The 19,525-nt window shown below is 39.0% G+C and overlaps 1 protein-coding gene across 1 annotated transcript in view; it reads right to left on the reverse strand.

The window, feature by feature from the left end:
- Nucleotides 1-18,474: 18,474 nt before the first annotated feature.
- The window catches only part of GABRB2 (gamma-aminobutyric acid type A receptor subunit beta2), a 320,547-nt gene continuing 319,496 nt past the window's right edge, over nucleotides 18,475-19,525 (reverse strand). Inside the window, exon 15 of the transcript XR_014055595.1 lies at nucleotides 18,475-18,964. The gene's annotated coding sequence lies outside the window, so the exon portion shown is untranslated. The remainder of the gene's footprint in view (nucleotides 18,965-19,525) is intronic.

The following is a 19,525-nucleotide window of genomic DNA, read 5'->3' on the forward strand; positions in this document are numbered from 1 at the left end:
TTCCACTGGACAATAGTGATTGACTCAGGGATAGGAAATGTAACTCAGTTTAGTCCGATCAGAGTCAATCGCTGGAATACCAAATAGGAGATGAATTCTTTCCCTGGGTTTGCTAGACTAGCAGGGTTGCCAGATTGGAACTATGACGGACTTCTTGCCAGGATGTGGCAAAATCTTTCTTGAAAAAAGACTGAGTCGAGAGATGGAGAGAGAAAGGAAAAAAAAAAAAATTAGTCTTGGTAATCTTCTTTAAAAGCCTGTATCCAGCCAGTTTTGAAGCAAGATGTCTCTGGACTTTTTTTCAATAACAAAAAACCATGAATTCTCTTAGTTCCTAAGTCAGTTTGAACTGGGTTTGAAGAACTTGCAAACTCAAGGCTCGCTGTATTATAACTACAGGGCTGGAGCAGGAACTGAGATTCAGTATTATGTGAGGCAAGTTGAAATGAGAGGGTCTTAACATTTTTGTCCTATGCATCCTTTAGATATAAACGTACTTTTATACCCAATTTCAGAAGACTCAGGGACAGCTCCCCAAAGTTCTAAATTTCAGGTGTGAATTAGAGAACTTTCTGTTCTAAAAGACTAGCTCTGATGCCAGCATATGGCCTAATAGATTCAGACATTTAATTATGTCTCTAACACTTCTTTCTCAAAGATAGAGAACAAGTGTACAAAGCTATCTTTGGATGTCTCCAGAGTCCCCATTCTCAGTGTCAATGCCTGGAGACGATCAGCACGAGAGATCGTCTATCTCTGTTGAATTAAACAGAGACAGTCTTATGCCTGGCACTAATAATTATTGCCTGCCACACTATAAATGGTTTAGCAATCAGAGGGAGTCTCGCTAAGCATTCTCTGGACTCCTGGCAGAGACCACACCACATGACCCTGTGCAGCTGCAAACAGCACAGGCTTAAAGTAAATACAGCTGCCTGGGAGCAGTACGTGGTGTGCCCTATTTCGGCTCACCTTGAGCAATGACGAAGCCTTGAGATTTTCTCTTTTTTCTGCTAAAGAATTGGAGCATCAAATAGGAGGCCTCCTCAGCTTCCCACTCTGGGAAGAGCCTGGGGATTTACCAAACAGCTCGAGGTAATCTTCTGCTTCACCTTTGAAATGGGTCCTTTTCCTCATGCCCTGCTGGTTCCAGCGGACACTCTTACGCTATGGTTTTTGTGAAAACAATTGTCAGTAGTTTCAAGCACAGGTGACAGACCCCACTTCGGGGCTGGGCTTCTGAGTTCCTTACTGTCACTGCACATATTTCCATTATGTGGTTTATTGTGATATCTTTGTGATCTAAGGTTAAAACACCTTGTTTAAACACTAGCTCACTTGTAATGTCCTCAGTTTCCCCATCTCTTCAAGGGGAACTGGTTGGACTGGGTAACCGCCACATACCTGTGGTACTACAGCACCCAGGGCAGAGTGGCAGGGCAGCCATGGAGCTCTAACTGTGCCAGCAACTCTGTAAAGTGTTCCCCATGCTTTACCCCATTTGACATTTTTTTAGGTGTTTTTTTTAATTGAAACATGTTTGTCATATAACATTGTATGCATTTAAAATGTATATGTTGATTTGATACATTTATATATTATAGCGCAATTGCCATTATAGTGTTAGCTAACACCTCTACACACCACATAATTATCTTACTATTCCCATTTGACTTTTATCACAATCTAGTGTGGTAGGGAATAACGTTATGCACTTTTTGGGGGAAACTGAGGCACACTGATGATAAATGACTTGTTTGCATCTGCATAATGAAGAGATAAGGAGCCAACTCCTTAAGCTAGCCTGAGACCACTTTCTCACCCTCTTGGGTGGCATCACTGGCACGAATCGAGATCTTATTCTCCTCTGTCACTTCTTGTTCCAGAACTGCCTTTAAGCTTTGCCATGAAGATTAGCCTGACTTTAGGCAGCATCTTTAGCTAAACACTCCAAAGGATGGCTCTCTGCAAGGAGTACCTATAACGCTAACATCAGGCATCTGGAGGACCAAAGCCTTTTAGCCTGCTGTGAGTATCCTGGATGATCACTGGCTTTTATTTACTTCTGTTTAGTTACAATTAACTTACAATATTATATTAGTTTCAGATGTCTAACAGTGATTTGCTATTTTTATACATTGTGGAGTGATCACCACAGTAAGTCCATCACCATACAAAACTGTTACGATATTATTGACTATATTCCCTAGGTGTACATTACATTCCCATCACTTACTGGTTTTGCAGCTTAGAGTTTGTGCTTCTTAATCCCCTTCACCTATTTCATCTGTGCTCCCCGCTCCAGCAACCACTAGCTTGTTCTCTGTATCTAAGAGTTTGTTTCTATCACTAGCTTTTAAAATGTGGCTTGAATCCCAAGTATGGTGCGAAACTCATAATCTTCCTCATGGTCGCCAGTTTCTTGTGAAGATCATATTTCTCCTGGTTGATTCTTATTCAGAATCCTTGCTTCCAATTATTAGCTTTCGTATGTTTCTTTTTATGGCCATTTCCTTTTCTTTAATCTTCATAAAACAAATGCTGAACATAGCTTTTTCCTTTTAATATCTTTATGTCATCTAAGCACTTTCTATGATAGTCTTTATTTTTTAAGATTCGGGATAAAAGGAGAGAAACTTGTAGCATCTTATTAACTTTTGAGTCCTTTTAATTTTAAGTGGTAATGATTTGGCAGGAGGCAGCATAGTTTTCAGAGTAATCCATCCTATAAGACTGACATTGATAACCTGACATACTGTACAATGCTCTGTTAAAACAGCAAAACAACACAATGACAAAGCTAGGCTAAACCACACGGGTCCCATGGAAAGGGAATACAATTCTTCCAATTGCCTAAACCATGTCTACCCTCTTCAGTCTTCTGACTAAAAGCTTTGGTGGTGTTACCTGGATATAGAAATGAAGCTAAATAAAATGTACAAAAGTTACTGATTTTCTCTGGAGCAACATTGCATTTGCAAGTAAGAATGCGTTCCAGAAATTCAGCTGGTACGAACAAAGGCAATCTATACACAGAATTTGTTACCTATTTCTTCAACTTCCTAACCTGGTAAAAATACGACAGCTTCTATATCTGTTGCTTTGTCAAATTTTCATCTCATCAATGCAATAAATATGATTTTCGTTTATTTATATGTTATTCTCAAAGAATGGCATTTGAGTTGTTGGTAGAGGAGGGGTGTATTAGATGGCATTTTGGTCAAGGGATCGTAGAATGCCGTACTTCTGCCCCAAATTAGAGCTCGTCTCCATTTTATGAGGTTCTTAATAGAACTACAAATGGCAAAAAATAAATCCAAGTATCCCTTTGAGATGGTGCTGAAACCCTAGAAGTGGTGGTTTCTGGAGAACTCCCCATAGCACCTGGCTTCTATGAAAGCACAAGGTGACCCCATTCCTTCCTGGTGAATGATGCCCAACAAATGGTTTATAATCTGACCAAATTATTCCCCCCTTCTTGGTTTTGAAAGGAAGGATGTGAGAAAGGATTCCCCTGATGTATAAGAAGAGGAAAACGTTTCTTCTTAGCCCTATAGTCACCTCTACTATTGCCCTTCCTACAGTCCTTCCCAAAAAAGGAATATGAAACACGTGTGTGACCTAAGATAAACCCATTTTAATTTATTCTCATCATCTTGTTCTTCAGTCATTTTTCCTACCAGTGAAGAAGGAATTAGGTCGATAAGAACACAAAATATCTCAAGTAGTAAGATATAAATTTTGAAATATCATACATAACGGATGAACGTGGAGGAATAGTTTCTCATGCTGTATTTTAATACTGAATAATGTATTCTGGGCAGCTGTGAACAAGCCACTCTCTGGGAGGCAATGTTATTTTGAGGTTCCATTCCCAATATTGTATGTGATTAATAAGCACGGAGAAATTAAATTCAAACCAAGTGTTCTGCATTTTAAAAGTGAGGCCCACACATATACCATGGAAATGAGTTATAAATGAGACAGTACCACCAACTAAGTTTGTAAATGAGTTATTACCATCAATTTGAAGCTTTTTAAAAGCTTTTATATTCAGATTTTTTGGCTTTAAAAGGTCTATTAAGGATATAAAAATATGTTCATGCAACACAGCCATGACCAAAAGATGCTATTGAATTTTATTTATACTTTTTGCATACATTCATGGAGATGAAATATGATTACAAATAAACTGGCCCAGGGAAGAGCAGAGAAGTAGACAAATTAAGTTTGGTGAACTCTCAACCTCGTCTTTTCGAACTTTTTGTCTTCTCTGTGGCCTTGTGCTATCATCTTTCTTCCTGCTCTCAGGAAAAGCTCTGAAGTAAGTCATTTCCAGGAAGTCTAAGTTTTGGTCCCTCCATTTCCTATCCAAGGGGGATTTTTATGTCTTTCAGATTCTGATTTTGTAGCTTATTAAACAACTTCCAGCACCAAAAAGCAGATGGAGAAGTTTTTCTTGGGTAGAAAGATTTTCTTACTAACCAAGATATTTAAATAAAAAGGGCTTTTTACTTCACCCAGTTTTAGTCCTATTGGTATATCCCAGAGAATTTTCACATGGCAGCTCAAAACAATACATTACCCCAGAGTGACAAGATAGTATCTTGCCATTTTATACCCTTATTTGAGAAATAAGTAGATCAAAGATGAACAGAACAGAGTTGTCAATAGCCTTGTAAATACAGCATTTATTCTTGAACACCTCTGGCAAGTTATTTTATTCCGAGTTCAAGGGACTGAGTGGCAGAAAGGAATTAACTGCGATGTTGGAATGTATCAGTAAACCCAACTGCAACTCATTTTTTTGATCCTGATGAGATGGATTTCCATAAAAAAAATCTTTTGGACCAAAGTTCTAGAATAAATGATTTGTGTCATCTAAACAGATGATTAGATGATTTATATTATTTATTATCTAATAATGATTTTTATTATTCTCAGTCATCAAGAATGCACCTCAAAGAGGAATTTATTTTCCTTTTATCTTGCCAAATTCCAATGCACAAGTTCCTAGGTTCCATAGTGCCAGATGACAAATAATAGCTTGTGTTTAGTCAGTGAAGCCCAGATAATTTAAATTTCTTGCATGCAGTTGTTAAAAATGACCTTAATCAAAGAAACCACTAAATGAGTAAGCAAGTTGTCATAAATAGGCAAGCAGCCGTTGTCATTGCACTATTTTGTAATCCATTAGGCATATCATATTTTATACAATTCTGAATTCCTAGAGAGGGAAAAAAGATGCACCTCCTGGATGGAATCAGCATTGAGGTTGAGGGTTGGAAAATAGATTGCCAAGGGTTCAGATATTAGTTTCCACATAGTACCCCCATTACAACAGTCCCAGAGGCAACATATTAGAGACACTGTATTGTCCGACAGCTTGAGAAGTATGTAAGAGCATTCCTTTGTGATAAGGTATACCGTCATTCAAATTTTATTTCCCTCAGTTACTATCTGCATGTATTGGTTAGGGTAACACTAGTTGTTGTGATAAGCAAACCCTCAAGATCTCAGTGGTTTAATACAAAGAAGTATACTGTTCTCTTATTAAAAGACCCAAACTATAATTCCTGATTGGTTAATGGCTATCCTCTAAGCAGTGATTCAAGTTTCCAGGCTCACTCATATTGTGACTTTTGCCATTCTCAAAAATAGCTTCCAGAATTTATGGTAGAAGGAGGAAGACGCCTGGAGGATTGAGTAGGGATATTAATTGCAAGTCCAGCCTAGAAGTGGTACACTTCATTCTTTTAAAGTGCATTGGCTAGAACTCAATATCATGGCCATAGCCAAGAATAAAAGAAGGCTGGAAAATCTACACTGATAGTGTTTTCAGAGAGAAAGATGAAGTAGTTATGAGGTAGCCAGGCTCTGTCACTCTGAGTGATGTATGTATTATGCAATACTTGATCTCTTTGCATGATTTTCCTCATTCACAAATGAAGTTAAAAATGCCAGTATAAACTAAATTGTTCTAATATTATCACAATGTTCTGCAAATAGAAGTAGTGGTTCTTGTATATAATAATAACATTTCACTGAACATTTTCTCTACATTGAGAAAGGTTTTATCACTTTTCATTTTTTGATTATTCAACATCAAACATTTATTCACAATTCAAGTATATTACAAGAATGAATGACTCCTCCATCCTTACCCTAGCTAGATTCAAGAAAAGCAAGAAATTTTAAGATGATTCAATAGCAAAGGGCACAGAATTTATGAATGTTCAAATCAAATGCAGAAGAAGGGGAAAAAGTCTTAAGACCAACTAAAGTAGAATACCCTTTTTATCATTCTAAGAATGAAAAAGGCTTGAACAATTTTGCTGGAAATTTCTATCACCTACTTACAATAGGCATCGTAAAGATTCTGTGTAAAGAAAATCATAATGCTTTTGTCAGAATTTCTTCCTCCACTTCTAAATTTCTTCATAGCCTTTGGAAAAGATAAAAAAAAATTGACATTCCTAGCTGCTGATCTCAGAGAAACTAAAATGCTATTTTTTTTTTTTTCAAAATTACCATCAGGTGAAGACTAGTTAATTGAGCCCCTCATATTATGTTGACACACACAAATCATTGGCATAATTTTGATCAGTTAAAAATAGCTCCACAATATCATACTTTTAATTCAAAGTAAATTCTACAATGGCTACTGGTGAGACTGGCTTATAAATCATAAAGGGCTATGACTGCACATTTTTCTCCAATAGGAAAGAATTGTACACCCTGATGAATATGGACAAGTTATGTTTTCTTTAGGGGATAAATTCTTTCAGCTTAGATCAGAAAAACGTTAATCCTTGGCTTGTTTTTATGGATGATTTGCACTGGCCCTTGGGACAGAATCTCTCAGAAAGATTGATGGATCCATGAGTTAGCAATACTTTATCAATCTAAAGTAAGTATAACACAACAGGGAAGATATAGCTACCAAAATGGATCAAAAATGGAAAACACTGGAAAGAAGACCATGTTGACACACTTCAGAAGAAAAGTTCTTGCTTGGGGAGATGCTAAGACAAACTGTTATTGCCAAGGAAGTTAGATAGTATAACTCTGGGCAAAACATAAGGATGACTTAGAAAATTATATCTGAAACTTAACCACTCAGCTGAAATAGTCCATAAGGAGGCTAGGAGGCAGAGACTTGAATGTGTAGAGTCATGTCACATGACACATGTCATGACTTAAGTCATATCACCCATCCTTATGCCTTGGTAGGTGGACAAGTCACTGATATAGTTAATAATTATCTCTTCAGTCTTATTTCCCTCTCTTCCATTCAGCTCCAAACTCCTGTTAAAACTGAAATACTTGCAGTTCCAACAGTTTTCTTTTTCTACACTATTGCACTGATATTCCTCTAAGCACAGACCCAGACCTTCCTTCTTCCCCTGGTTAATTCTTTTTAAATTTTATTTATTTTTAATTGGAGGATAACTGCTTTAGAGAATGTTGTGTTGGTTTCTGCCATACATCAACATGAATCAGCCATAGGTATATATATACCCCCTCCCTCCTGAACCTCCCTCCCACCGCCCACCCCATCCCACTCCTCTAGGTTGTCAGAGAACCGAGTTTGAGCTTCCTGAATCACATTGCAAATTCCTATGTAAAATAGATGTCATCCTTCAGAATTTTGTTTAGCTGATGCTTTCTATAAGTGGTTTCTAAGAGTTTCTAAGAGTGCATTATATGTTCTTTTTCTGTGTTCCCACTTTATCCAGTGATTATCATAGTAGTCATGAGTTGCCTATATGCATTTGTTAAGTTTTATCCTCCCAGAGTTTAGAGAATACATTATTTTGCTGTGTTCTCCCAGTATCTTGTAAATTGCTACGTACATAGTAAAGCTTAATAAACTTGTTGAATACACGAATGAAGAATGAGGTCTGCCCTCTCATTTGCCTTGGAAGGTATCTCAGTCGTAATGTCTTCCTGAGACTCTACTATGCATCAGACTCATTACCTTGCCTGAAGTCTAGCTTATTTCAAATAAAACTTGATGTCTTTTGAGATCTCCATAGAGGTGAAAGATAAATTAGTCTGAAACACCAAGAACTGTGCAATGGTTTGGTGGTTATTTGACTTGAAAAGTTATTCTCTCCCCTGTCCCTTGCTTAGACAAATACTTATGTCTTTTATATATTTCTTATTTCTTAAAAGCCTTCTTACGCCAATCATGCAGAGCACAAATAAATTATGTCTACAAAAATACGCTATCATCTAGAGATGAAAACTGCTATGTAAATAGAAAACCCTGAACTATTATCTTTAGTTACCTTTAGAAGTTTTGCATCTGAAAAGCAAAATCAAATTATGCTTTTTAAGATCAGTTTTAAAATCAAATTAGTCTCCATTTCACAGTTTTAACTCATGATTAAAACAGTGTTGGACCAGAAGGTTTTCCACTAACACCAAACTTGTATACAAGATGCTACCCTGTGTTGCTGTCTAAATAATCCTTTATAGAGATGAAAGGTTAATTACCAGCTGTTCTAATGATTTGTTGTTATTGATTTAAATGCTCCATTTGTTTCAATCACAGTTGTATGATTTTATGCTACAAAAATTCCCATTAACCTGCTAAAGAAATTACAGTCCCCCTTTTGAATAATGTTTCCTAAAGGTCTAAGGCAAAGGCAGAAAAAAAGAAAGTGAAAACAACTGGAAAGCTCCCTTAATAGAAAGTTTCCCATGGTTTGTGAATGATAATCACTCCCTGTGGGGGAAAATATCATCAAGATGAAGCATGTAATGCCATTATCTTGCATTTTCATTCTCCAAACAGGACCGTGTATATTTAAATTTCAACTTTACAACTGAGAAAAATGGGGAAATGGAAGTTAAGTGGCTGTCCAGGGATGTAATCAAAAGTATGACTAGTTCTCTTAAGTTGTTCTTGTGTTATTTTCTCACCAAGAATAAACACACACACACACACACACACACACGAGGACGCCTGCAAGCATTGAGAAAGGGAAACATTTTAAGTACTTCACATATGAAAGTGAAAGTGTTAGTCGCGTAGTCATGTCCGACTCTTTGTGACCACATGGACTGTAGCCCACCAAGCTTCTCCGTCCATGGGATTTTTCAGGCAAGAATACTGGAATGGGTTGCCATTTCCTTCTCCAGGGGATCTTCTTGACTCAGGGATCGAACCTAAGTCTCATGCATTGCAGACAGACTCTACCTTCTGAGCCACCACAGAAGCTTTACATATACATATCTTTTGCTTATTGGCAAAGTAGAAATTTTTAAATGTGGCAGAGTAATTTGGGGGGAATTATTGATGAGCAAAATTCTTCTCTCTTTTTTTTAAATGAAATGTAAAATAAGCCTTGAAGGGCTCTATGAAATACTCAATGACAGATTTTTTTCAAGAAAGACTTAAGTATTGTACTAGGAGGCCCTGAGAATTCACTAGCTTTTAATAAACATGGGATTTAAAGCTTTGAAATCCTTTTTTTCCATACAATTGCTCTATGATTTGCCATCAGGATTTGTAACCAAAATCTGTTTAAATGTGTCAGGTGCCACTAAGGTTTACAGCAACACTATCACAGTAGCTAAAACATGGAAACAACCTGAACACCCATCAACAGAAAAATGGATAAAAAGGATGTGATATAATCAACAGATACATACATAGACACACACAATGGGAATATTATTCAGCCATAAAAAATGAAATAATGCCATTTGCAGCAATACGAATAGACCTAGACATTATCACATTAGGTGAAACAAACCAGAGAAAGACAAATATCATATATCACTCACGTGTGAAATTTAAAAAGAAAAAAATGATACAAATGAACTTATGTATACGACTGAGTGACTTCACTTTCACTTTTCCCTTTCATGCACTGGAGAAGGAAATGGCAATCCACTCCAATATTCTTGCCTGGAGAATCCCAGGGATGGAGGAGCCTGGTGGACTGCCGTCTATGGGGTCGCACAGAGTCGGACACGACTGAAGCGACTTAGCAGCAGCAGCAGCAGCATAAACCAGAAATAGATCCACAGACATAAAAAACAAACTTATGGTTACCAAAGAGGAAAGGGGTGGGGAGGGATAAACTAGAAGTTTGAGATTAACACACACATACCACTATATATAAAATAGATAACCAGAAAGGACCTTTGTAAAGCACAGAGAACAAAAGTGGGGAAGAATCCTTAAAAGCATACACACACACACACACACTGGGGTATATAAATAAACCTGGTAGCTCAGCTGGTAAAGAATCTGCCTGCAATGCGGGAGACCTGGGTTCGATCCTTGGGTTGGGAAGATCCCCTGGAGAAGGGAATAGTTTCCCACTTTAGTATTCTGTCCTGGAGAATTTCCTGGACTGTATAGTCCATGGAGTCACAAAGAGTTGGACACAACTGAGTGACTTTCACTCACTCACTATATAGATATATATATTTCAATCACTTCGCTGTACACCTGAAACTTACACAACACTGTAAATCAACTAGACTTCAAAAAAAAATGGACCAGGTGCCATTTTACTTCTTGGTCTTACTTGTATTTTATATATTGTTAATGATTTGTTAAGAATGAAGGCTGGTTTAAATCTACATGTACAAGTGAATTGCTTAAATACACCCTTTCTTCTCTTATTTATGCACTGCTTTCTTAAAAAAAAATTATGTTCTTCATAGGGTTGTTGAGTGTCCTAGACGAACTATTCACGAAGCCCTCTGTCTGTGCCTAGCACACAGTCGACCCTCCACAAACGGTAGTTGCTGTGTGACACTACCAGCATTAACTATTAACAGTTGGGGCTACAGAGATCCTCACAGGAAAATGTCTGCATTGCAAGGTTGACTATAAAGCACTGCAATTACATTATATCTTCTTTAAACTTACAGTGTGGATCGATTTCAAGGCTAACTCTTCATAAAATAGGGCCTTAGTTCTACACTTTTTGTAGTGATTCTACTCTTCCTCGATATGTCACAGCACAGCACTGAGACCAAGCTGTCCTGTGCTGTTGTGTTGTTGCTTCAGCTGTTTCCGACTCTGAGACTCCATGAACCGCAGCCCACAAGGCTCCTCTGTCCATAGGCTTCTTCAGGCAAGAGCACCGGAGTTGCCATGCCCTCTTCCAGGGGATCTTCCTCACCTAGGGATTGAACCTGCATCTCCTGAATCTCCTGCACTGCAGGCGGATTCTTCTTCCCTGAGCCACTGAGGAAGCCCCAAGATCAAGCTATAGAACCAGCTGATAAACCAGTTGAAAGAAGCCACCTTAACACTTCAGTTATGCTTTTTACATTCACATGATATTGGAGTTTATTTCTGAAGGTACAAGTGTGTTCACAGCTCATTTACTGCCAAATATTGTGTCCTCAATTGACTCTGGAGTCTAAAAACAAAAATCCTTTGTGACTCAAAAACATGGAGGATTAGGTAGGGTAGGCAAATTGTTTGGGTCTGGGACACAAGTACCTCTTTCAGTAATTTAACCAATAAATTATCAGTAACTTGATTTTCTACACAGTGTGGAGCCTTGCTTTCTAGTCACTTGCTGACTTCTCTATGACAATGTAGAGAAACAGATACCATGCCAGCCTATAAACTTTGATTCTCTTTCTCGCCTAGAGAAGGATAGAAAATTCCCACAGCAGTTCAACTGAGTCAAAGATCATGCCCAGTTTCCACTTCCCTTCCTTTTTCTGTAGGTCTCGGTTCCTTAGCTCTATTTGGGTTTTTGTTTACATTTTTTGAAGTCACATTTCAGTGACTAGATATTCAATATTGCTATAAAATCTGTGCCTTGGTCAAGTAAAGAAAATCCACTCAAATTATATGAAGTCAAGGAAGCAACTTAGAAGGAAATAAGAGTGTGTCCCATATTACAAGCAGCACAGGGAGGCCAATCTTAAAGAAGGATGGAAACAAGAAAACATGTCGACAAACGTTAAACTCTCCAGTAATTGACCTTAGTTCTACACCAAGGTAGCCCTCTCTCAGCCCCATCAGTGTCGTTATCTCCACCTCTCTGCAGCCACATCATTTTTCATCCCTGCTCAAAAGTGTCTCTTTCAAGCTTTCCTCTTGGCAGACCCGCTTACTCTTCCTTCCCAGTGTGTGATGAAAAATGCCTGCTGCAGTCTTTCAGTTTATGTCTCCTCAACTCAAGCAAGAAGAAAGACGGCCAGTATTTGGAAATGCTAATGCCAAACTTCTAGGAGAGGTACTGGAATTAACCCACACATGGGTCAAACACGTTCTTGGACTGATAACTTCCATGTAGGAGAAGGAATTTTTATAACAGAAATAGGAAAACAGTAGCACCCTTCAGCTCCCTCTATACTCCATGGACAGAGGGCATATAGGGTGTGGTATGGACTAAGAAGACACCCTGTATGTTGTCTACTATTCTGTTCTCCATTTTGAAAAGATTAATCCCCATCTACATTCTTCCCTAAAATAGCTTTCCCATTTTTATTACCTCAGGGAGAATGTGAAGAGGGTAACTCCTGCCAGGCAATGTCAAAGCTATTCATATTCTCAAAAGCTAATGAAGACACCATAGCTAGTCTATGGGAGGCATCCGGCACAGCAAGGTGAGGTCAAATGAAGAAAGCAATTCAGTTAGAATAAAGCCATCCAGAGGAGCACCTTACAGACATGCTGAGCAGCTGCCACTGCCTTTGCCTCTTTAAACAGGGGCGCTGATGCCACAGAAAACATCAAGGACACATTCCAGTCAATGCCAACTTTTTCCTTCAGACACAGACACAAACACAGCCCAGACCCACATACACGAAGTCATCTTTTTTTAAGAAGCAGAACTTAGGGTGTTTTACTGGCATGCTAGCAAACAACCACTAGACAGCACTGCACTCTGTACTTCAAACATTTGAAGTGATTTTTTGAGGTTCTGCTAAGTGCCAAGCACCCCAGTTAGCTCTGATGATACAGAAATGCACAAAGTATGGTCCATTCCCTTAGATCAGAATTTAGTGGAAGGGATGGTTAAGCAAACAGGAAAATGTTAAGAGGCAGGAAATAAAGTTTTAACATGGGAGGAGGACAGATGGCTTTGCAAGAATGTTCTCTGAGATAACATCTAAAGGATGTTTGGGAGGTTAAGATAGAGAGGAGAGACTAAAGGATGTAAGAGCAGTTAATCAAGGGTATATATTTATTAAACTAACGATTATATGTCAGACTTTGGGTGATACCCTTGGGATATAGTGGAGACTAGTTTATACAGCCTCTGAATTTTCAACTGAATGGAAAGCCCAAAAGTAATCAAAACATCAGGGAAAAAAACAGTGATGTGGGCCAGGAAGGAAAAGTACAAGGGAAAAAGCATCTCTTGAGAAAATAAGAATAACATGCCTTATTTCTATTTATTTAACCAAAGGAGCACCAGACCTAGGAGACAGAGGAGAGACACTTCAGAGCTTCATGTGAGTGGAGCAGGGAGCTCCAGAGTCACAGGGCAAGACACGGGGAAAGGCAGGAAGCAAATCTGACTTGCAGGGCTGAAGGCTCAGTTGAAGATTTTGGCTTGAACCCAAAGTGCAGTCAAGTTCCAGTGAGGGTCAGACAGAGCAGGCCTACACTTGCATTTGATTTTTCAAATGATGACACTGATTACTATGGAGAGCGTACCTGTGGTTGGGAGTGAGAAAGACAAAAGTATGGATCGAGGGAACTAGAATAATTCAGTCTGACTGGAAGTCAGGGACAGAATGAGACAGTTAAAGACAAATATCATATGATATCACTCATAAGTACAATCTAATTTTTTTAAATGATATAAATGAATTTATTTACAAAATAGAATCAGACTTACAGATTTCAAAAACAAATTTATGGTTACCCAAGAGGAAATGTGGGGGGAGGGATAAATTAGGAGATTGGGATTAACATACACCCACTACTATACATAAAATAGATAATTAACAAGGACTTACCATATAGCACAGGGAACTCTACTCAATATTCTGTAATAACCTATATGGGAAAAACCTATATCTGAAAAAAATGAATATATGGCACCAAAGAATTGATGCTTTCAAACAATAGTGCTGGAGAAAACTCTTGAGAATCTCTTGGACAGCAAGATCAAACCAGTCAATCCTAAAGGAAATCAACCCTGAATATTCATTGGAAAGACTGATGCTGAAGCTCCAATATTCTGGCCACCTGATGCAAAGAGCCTAGTATTGGAAAAGACCCTGATGCTGGGAAAGATTGAGGGCAGGAGGAGAAGGGGGCAACAGACTCAATGGACATGAGTTTGAACAAACTCCAGGAGATAGTGAAGAACAGGAAAGCCTGGCGTGCTGCAGTCCATGGGCTGGCAAAGAGTCAGACACGACTTAGTGAATGAACAACAACAATATGCAAAACTGGATCATGTTGCTGTTTACCTGAAACTAACACAACATTGTAAATCAACTATACACCAAAAAGTTAAAAAAAAAAAATCTATCAATGTGGGAGGGGGAAGAATGGTGTAGACAGAGAGTGGGAAGACATGTGTGGCCAAAGACGCAAACAGGAGATCTTAGACTATATTGCAATCCTATGAGAAAATATATAATCTATGATGAACAATGATACCCTGCTTGGGCTGCCATAACAAGAACATCACAGCCTGCCTGGCTTCAACAATAGAAATTAACTTGTTCGTGGTTCTAGAGGCTGGGAAGTCTAGGGTCAGGGTTTGGCAGCACTCAGTTTTTCACGAGGGCTTTCTTCCTGGTGTAGAGATGGCTACCTTCTCACTGGGCACTCATAAGGCCTTTCTTCAGTGTGTGTGTGTTTGGGGCGTGGGGGAGTAGGAATGAAACTAAGGTTCCTGATAGCTCTTCTTATAAATACACTCATCAGATCAGAGCTCCACCCTTATGACCTCATTTAGCTTTAACTATTTTCTAAAGGTCCTATTTCCAAACATACTCACAATGTGGATAAGACTTAAACATGTGAATTTTGAGGGGGCTCCATTCAATGTATAACATTCAGGAAATACATTCCTTCTACATTGTCCAAGTACGTTTTGTTTAGAAGACTAGTCATTTGATTACAGTTTATGCCCTCTTTTCGCCAAATCAATACATCCAATAAAAGGTGTCTTTTTTACTAAAAAGCTAGAGCCTAAAAAATACTTTTGATTCTAAATCTTATGAAAACACTAACTCTAAGTATTCTGCCTAGATCCTATTGGGGAAAAAAAAATTGTCAAGAGACTTTCTGTCCCTTTCTTTCGATGCCAAATTTTGACATTACAATTATGATTCATTTTACAAGGTAAACGTACCCAGAAACTAATATCACATTTGCACTTGCATTAATTATTCTGATAATATATTATCTTGAAAACATTCCACTGAAATGTTTGAGCCTTTTCTCCTCTTTATTTCAGTTTGTTGGGAGTCCAGAGATGGTGCCAAATGAATAACACTGCTCAACTAAAATGAATTATTTAGGCACTCTATTGTCTATGATTTATCATGGCAGTGAGTTGAGCTCAATGCAAGAACTTTCCATAAATGGTGTGTTCCACATTTCTGACCATGTTTAAGCAGAGCCTGGAAGATGACTTGGGGGCATGAAGGTGAAGTAGATGCATTAGAATAATGACCTTAAAAAATCTCTCCCAACCATTCCTCTTTGTGATTTATTGTCAGGCCACTTCATCCAAAGATCTATCTCTATTTTAGTTCTTAGGCTTCATAAATCTCAAGAAATTGAAATTTACTTTTCTACTTATAGTTATTTATCTGCACTTGCAGAATCTTGCATGGCTCTTGTGCTTATCTTATTTATTCTGTTTATCCAAAGATTTTATTTACTGAGAATTAGATGAGGTTTCTTTTGGAACATTATAACGTATCCTTTGCCAAGGCAGATGTCAAAGGGTGTTAAGCTTCGGTTTGTCTAAAATTATGCTTCTAGATGGATCCTAAATCTCTTTGTTTTACAGAGGAGGAAATAAGATTTTTTGAGTTTTGAATACAGGCAGTAACTGATAAAAATATCGACTTTCTATATCCTTTCATAACCATTCCCCAGCATAGCATGTGTAAAGGGTATAGATTTGAGAGGCAGATATGAATTTAAACCTAAGCCCTGACATATACTGTTTAATCTAGGGTAAGTTACTTAACCTCTCTGAGTCTCTACTTCCTCATCACTAAAATGCAGATGTCATACTTTACTTGTTGCAAGTATGAAAAATAACTTCTGAACAATGCTTGGCATAGGGTAGGCACTCAACGTGGGAGCCATTTTTAGTATTACTGTGGATCTCTCACTGCTGAGATAGCAAACTGTCATATTTCCCCTTCTCCTCCTTTCTCTTTCAACCTCATATTACCTAGGGTCATCTCGTCATCTCATGTCAACTCCTGCCAGGACGAGAGCCACAGAGCCAGAAGAGGAAGTGGTGACGAGAGACAGATAAGCCTCCTCTCTGCTGATTTATTCCTGAAGCCATTCATTCTGCCCCTTTCCTCAGAATTGGGACCTCCTGTGTACCACTTGGGAAGCCTAAGAACCGGTATATTCCCAGTGGATATAGATGAGTTCTCTTGTGTTCCTTGGGTATAAAAATTCCCTATTAAGTGGTGATACCTCAAAGAACTAAGAATAAAATAAAAATAATAAAGTATAAAGACAGTGCTAGCAGGAAAGGCAGCATATAAACATCCTGGCTTAATTTCCACTCCCTCTCTCTCCAACCCGGCTTCCCAGGTGGTGCTAGTGGTAAAGAACTTGCCTGCCAATGAAGGAGACGTGAGACACCATTTTGATCCCTGGGTCAGGAAGATCCCCCGGAGGAGGGCACAGCAACCCACTCCAGTCTTCTTGCCTGGAGAATCCCATGGACAGGGGAGCCTGGTGGGCTAGGGTCCACAGGGTTTCAAAGAGTCAGACACGACTGAAGCGACTTAGCACGCACCTCCCCAGCCAGCCCCTCCCCAAAAGCACATAACATCCCACTTGTACCGGAAAAAAAACCCTGTTCATTCAGCACAGGCAGCAATGTAACTAGGAGCAAACTGAACTAGAACCAAGTTTTCGAAACTCTTGGCCTAACACTTATTTTTAAGGGAGGCCTAAATGATATTCTCAAGCAGAATTTAAATCAGTTCTTGTTTCTAACTTAAACAGAGTCAACACCTAATTTCCTGCACTGATGGAGAGAATAATTTATAGTTGATGTTAGAATACATTGTATAAGGGGTATTAGTTTTCCAAAGATACACTTTCCTAATTACATTCAGCTGAGTGGGATGAAATGGGTAGCAGCTTAGGCATCAGGGTGTCTGAGTTAGCACTCTGTACACACTGTCTGCAGCATCTACCATTTGACCTTGAGATGACCACTCTTCTCTAGGATCCTCAGCATTTTCCCCTTTGAGAGTATTCATGAATACTTGGAGAAATGTGCCACACCATAAAAAGGGAATGCAATATAAGTTCATGTTGTACATATTAATCTGAGTATCTCTAGCATATACCTGAGAGCCTGACACGCAGTAGATGTGCAGGGAATGCTCAGTGAATGAAAGTCTTTATTTCTGCCCAAGAGACTGTACCATTTGAGGCAAGAAACCTCATTTCTGGATCTTAGTTTCTTCTTCTGCTAAATGGAGATTAAAAACCTTCTCTAATTAATAATAATATAATAATAACAGCTAAAATTTCTAGAGCACATACTTTTACATCAGGCATATGCCTACAAACAACTTTTCTTGCTCTGTCTCCTTGGCTCCCCAGGGCAGTTTACTGTGGTAGGCAATATGTCTGCTTCATTTGATGGATGAAGAAATAGATGCCCAAAGGATTTAAATAAACTGCTCCATCTGAAGAACCACTGTATTGGGGAGGAGTTCTGACAACGTCCTTAGGTTTCCAGATTTTGAATCTGTTAATGAGGTTTTTCCTTCTCTGAGCACATCACCACTGATGAGAGATAGAAGGTGAGCAGATGCCTGCTGATGCCACCCAGAAACTCTTTGGAGAGAAAATACTGGGTTGGCCAAATGGTTCCGTAAGATTATATGGAAAAACTTGAATGATCCTTTTGGCCAACCCCATATCAATCAGCAGGATAAAGTTCAGATGTGCATAATGTGCCCTGCTTCAGGCACTCAAGGCAGCAATCTAAATAATGAGAGCTCAGCTGAGGTGAGCAAAGCACATGCAAGGGAATTAAGAGAAAGAGGAAGGTAAGAGATCATTGTAGCTGGGGAAGCAGAAAGCATGGCAGGAGAAAGCAAGCATGGAGCACAGGGTTAGCAGTACAGGTTGACTGTGAGCCTTCATTCTTCAACATATTATTTGGGACAATGAACAAGTTTCAGAATCTCTCTAAACCTTGTCTCATTTAAAATATGAATAATTACAGCACACCCTCCCTCAGTGGTTGTAGGTGGGATGAGGTGACATAGGTGAAGCATGGAGCCCATGGCTGGGTGTTTAGTAAGTGTTCGGTACGTATTAGCTAATTGTTAGATGGTGGAGCAATGGAGCTGGGACCAAGCGGCTGTGCATGACCCAGGGACTGTGCTTAGACATGGAAAGTAAAGACACATCTCACCAAATCCATCTCTGTGTGTGTCCTTTGTCTAAGAGTGCCATAACTCTTCGGAGTGACATTTTGAATCAGTCCCCACTGGTTTCTGAATAATGAAGCAGCCCAATAGAAAGGTTGTCTCTCAAAACTATATCACTGTCATGTGACAGCTGCTTACAGTGGATTAAATTAGATGATGATGATGGCTCGTCTCAACTCCAGAGATGCTAAGAGTGTTCAGTGCTGCATAAACCAGCTTCAGCAACAGTTTAACCTACTTTTCTTCATCTTCCCAACCTCCGTCTCTCTCCCCCTTTACTTTCCTTTGTTTTTTACCACGCCTTCTTCATCTCTCCTTTGGATTTCTCCTTGAGGGATCTACCTGGCTGGATCGTGAATCCAAACATGTATAGTGGAAACACAGACAGATAAAAATCCTGTTAGAGGTGAGACTGCAAGGAAAGTACAGCAGATATGCAGAATTATCAAGAGAGTAAGGAAGGAAGAGTAACATATCTCCATACATCAGATCTCTAAAGAGTCATATCGGCTAAAGAAACCCACTGCCGTACAAATAAAAAGGACTTAATGAGTACGATCTAAAAGCCCTCTTGTCTCCAGCATTAAGTATATTTTTCAAGAGTTGACTAACAGTCTGAACCCCATCCTATGCAGCTGTAGGAAATATAGCAGTTTTTCTCTCGAGTGCCTTGCAAGCAGTTCTACAGATCCTCTAGGAATGATAGGACATGCTGTTCAGATCCATCCTGTCTCCTGTGTCCCGTGGCTCTGCATGCACTCTTCCCCTGGGGGCTGCTTCTCTCTGCATGCTGGACCCCTCGCCTCCAATAGGCTTCATTTCATCCAAGCATCCTTTCCCTACAAGCATGGCTGAGACCAGGATACGGTGATTAAAGAAACTTTACTAAAGACCCAGGTATAACATG

Source organism: Giraffa tippelskirchi, chromosome 6, assembly GCF_054371585.1.
Source record: "Giraffa tippelskirchi isolate mGirTip1 chromosome 6, T2T-mGirTip1v1.2.pri, whole genome shotgun sequence".
NCBI classification, from domain to species: domain Eukaryota; kingdom Metazoa; phylum Chordata; class Mammalia; order Artiodactyla; family Giraffidae; genus Giraffa; species Giraffa tippelskirchi.